Genomic DNA, 3,982 nt, shown 5'->3' with positions numbered 1-3,982 from the left:
CGGTCTCCCCTTTTCCTCCTCCTTTTCCTCCTTCTCCTCGTCCTCCTTTTCCTTCTTCATCCTCCTCATTCTCTTCCTCCTCCTCCTCCTCCTCCCCCTCCTCCCCCTCCTCTTTCCCTCCCCTCCTCCTCCTCCTCTCCTCCCCCCCTCCTCTCTTCCTCCTTTGCTCCCTCCCCTATTCCTCCTCCTCCACCTCTTTTTCTTCCTCTGGAAGGGGTAGTACAGGCAGCTTTGTAGAACCTGTTCTCTCCTTCCACCTTTATGTGGGTTCTAGGGATTGAACTCAGGTCACCAAGCTTACATATCAAGTGCCTTTACCTGCTGAGCCAACTCACTGGCCCCAAGGAATCTTGTCCTTAACATTTGAGACGCACGTTAAAGCTCTGTGTTTTGTATCTAAAGGTTTCGTCTGGTTCTAGATAGGGACAGTTTCGCCAAGTTACAGAGGGAGAGTTCCTTTATACTTTAACCCAAACCTGCCACCTGGTCATTTGCTTGTACTCGAAGGCCAGTAGGCCAGGAAAGGCATTACCATATTGCTGGAAGCTGTTGACCTTATCAACTGGCAGGGGAAAGTAAGATGGCTGCTGGCAGGGAGACCAATTTGGTATCTTCCCTCCATGGGTAGTCTCACCTTCCCTTCCCCTCTCCCTTTTTTTGAGACAGCATCTTGATAGCTAGCCCAGACTAACTGCAAACTATCCATCCTCCTGCCTCAGCATCTCGAGTGCTGGGACCACAGGCATGCACACCCTATACCTGGCCTCCCCTTTGCCCATCTTTCACTGTAAATGAAAGTCAGCAGCCATGAACTGAGAAGGACATGGTGACTGGGGGTCCAGGTCATTAGGGATGAGCATGGCCACACTAGAGAAGGTCGTAGCTAAGGTCAAAGGGACTCTCAAGGGATCTAGGGGAGTCAGTGGAATTAGTGTTGGGACCAGTTGCAGTTATAAAGCTGTAGTTAAACCCACAAGTGGCTGCCTCCTCCTTCACTTCCTCTTCCTTATCTTCCTCCTCCTCCTCCTCTTCATCCTCCTCCTTCTTTAGGGAAAAGAATTCATTTCGCTCAGTTTCAGAGGTTTCAATCTATAATGGCGGGGAGAGTGGGTGGAACAGAGCAGCTCACATCACAGCATCCAGGAAGCAGAGAGAGAATGCCTATGCTGTGTTCCTTTTTTAAGTGTTTAAAATTTTTTTAAATGTATTTATCTTTATTTTATGTGTATGAATGTATGACCTGCATGTATGTAAGTGCACCCATGTCATACAATGCCCACGGAGGTCAAAAGAGAGCATTGGATTCTCCTGGAGTTGGAGTTATGGACAGTTGTTAGCCACTATCTGGGTGCTGGGAATTGAACCTGGGTCTTCTGGAAGAGCAGCCAGTGCTCTTAACCAACAAGCTATCTCTCCAACCCCATTAAGTGTTTTGAGGGGAAGGGACTCTACAGAATTCCAGAAGAACTCTCTAACCCTAGCTGAGTGAGTTTGCTATCTGAAGAAGGTGAGTCCCAGTGGTGGCCATGGTCAGTTTTGTGGTGACCGCACAGATCTATAGAGGGTCAAGTCTCTCATCCCCAGCCAAAGAGTGTCTGAGACTTAGGGCTCAGGCCCAGTCCCTCCTCCACAACCTCCTTCTGTAAAGGGAGTTGTTTCCCTAAACATGTACCCGTGCTACTTGTTTTGACAAAATAATGGGATGAAGAAGGCACCGTCCTAATCATTAATACAACGGAAAACGGGCTCAGAGAGGTTAAGCAATTGTCTCCAGTTACATAGGAAGTGGCAGAATCAGGTGTCAAATTCAAGTTTGTTGTGAGCAAAAGAAGGTACAGAAGTAGCTGGGGAGCCCTGTGGTTTAGGAGTCTGGAGAAAGTGTGACCATTCTCTCTCTCACTAAATTGGATCGTCTTACGCATGTATGCTGTCCCATGCCTCTCTGCCTCCAGCTCCGGGTCAGCCTGTCTCTGGTGCTCGGACTTGCTCCTCTCATCCCTTGCTATTAGACTCAGCAGATGGCCTCAGTAGTCTGTTTCCTATTTCCTGTTTCTACTTTGGTACCGTGAGCGTGAAGGGACTTCACCATGATGACATGTGCCAATGGATACCCATGTCAGCCCAGTCTAGGGGTTTGGAGTCAATGATTTTAATGGTGGGGAGAAAACTAAACCTCTCTAAGCTCAGTTTTCTTACCTGCAAAGTGGGCATAATGTCTTCTGGAGATTACTATGTAAGTCAGAGGATACATAAAGGGGCATGTGTTCTCATGAATCAGTCTTTCTCTAACCCCTACCCCACCCCATGCTTGAGCCTCAGATGTCCCCAGACTGAAGGCATCTTCACTGATGTCACAGGAAAATGTGACTCCTGTCTGGGTCTAATATCTTCCAGATTCCTTTGGAGAGTGGCTGGGGTCCTTTGGTCATGCTCTATCCTCCCCCAGGTGGCTGAGGGCAGCCAGCCTCCTTCTCCCTGGCCACTCCCGTCTCCTATCTGCCACTACCCTCCCCTGCGCCCCTTGGATGTCCAGGGCCTCAGCCCATGGCTCTCCTCCTTCATCGCCTTCCTGCACCTCAGTTGCCTTCTGATCTCCCGCACACTGTTCTGTTGCTACTTTTGATAAAAGTTCAATCTCTTTTCAAGTTTATTTCTCTTGGAGCTCTTGGTTGGCACTGGGCAAGGGCGGGCACAGAGGAGACTGAACTTTGGGTCAGGCTAGAGAGTCAGATGATGGGGGTGGGAGGGGGGACAGTGATCATTCTTGATTTGGGAGAGGTACCCAGCACCTTCTTGGTACCCAGTATTCCTGTGCAGGAGAGGGGCTCTGAGCTAATGCATTGTTTCCTGGCCTGTCCCTCCTGGGTCCCGTTTGCTCTGACCTCCCCTCAGTAGTTCATTCCTAGAGTCACCTGCATGTCCTATCCAATAAAGTCTCTCTTGTTGCCTGAGGCTCAGTTAGCCCAGCCCACAGCAGTTCTGCCCCACCCTGAGGTCAATGAAGTACCTGACAGCCATCTTCTACTTGACCTCTGCAGCCTCTGCAGCAAGGGATGGATGTGCTCAGGGTAGGCAACCAGTGAGAACCTGGCCCTGTGCGAGTGTCCTCAAGTCCAGCCTCCATTGATCCGTGTTAGTGGTATGACCTTGGACAGGTGGCCCAGGTTTGAGATATTCAAAACCTCAAACACTTTGGGGAGAAGACTTTTTGAGGAAAAATGAGTCTACATCCTTTCTCATTTTATTTTCTGCAGCTAGGGATTGGGTGTGTGTGTGAATTTCTTTCTTTCTTTTTTTTTTTTCTGTAGAAGAGGAATCCTTGCATGCTGGGAAAAGTCATGTGTAATAGCAAGAAGAAGCACAAACAACCAACATGGTCAACGGGGCTTGTGGGTCAAGGTAACCAGGAGAGAAATGGAAAAAAAAAAAAAGGAAAAAAGTTCTCTCCCTGCTGGAGAGATGGCTCAGTGGTTAAGAGCACTGGTTGCTCTTCCAGAGGACCTGGGTTCAGTTCCCATCACCCACATGGCTGCTAATAACTGTCTATAACTCCAGTTCCAGGGAATCCAAAGCCCTTTTCTGGCTTCCTTGGGCATTATATGACATGGGTACACTCACACACACACATGCAGGCAAAACACCCATATAAAAATATAAATAAATAAGTTAATTAAAAAGTTCTCTCCAAGTGTTTATTTTGAATATTTCAAATGTTCAGGGATGCTTAGAGAAGCCATCCTCCACTGCCCTCCATCCCTCCCAGGAAGGTACCAGGGGTCAGCACTGGTTGCCTCTCTCTTCTCCCTCTTTCCTTTCTTCTGCTCATTGGGAAACACATTGCAGACATCTAGGCCCCCAAACAGTTAAGACTTATCTCCTAGGAACAAGGACCTTCTTTACAACAGCAGAAGGAGGTGGTTAGCAGAGGCAAGGACTTTACCAGGACCCAACACTACATCTGTCTGCACTGTTCAGATTTCCC

This window comes from Nannospalax galili, unplaced genomic scaffold (genome assembly GCF_000622305.1).
Source record: "Nannospalax galili isolate Female #2095 unplaced genomic scaffold, S.galili_v1.0 scaffold870, whole genome shotgun sequence".
In the NCBI taxonomy this organism is placed as follows: Eukaryota; Metazoa; Chordata; class Mammalia; order Rodentia; family Spalacidae; genus Nannospalax; species Nannospalax galili.
The sequence above is the reverse complement of the archived record's forward strand: the minus strand, read 5'-3'. Positions refer to the sequence as shown.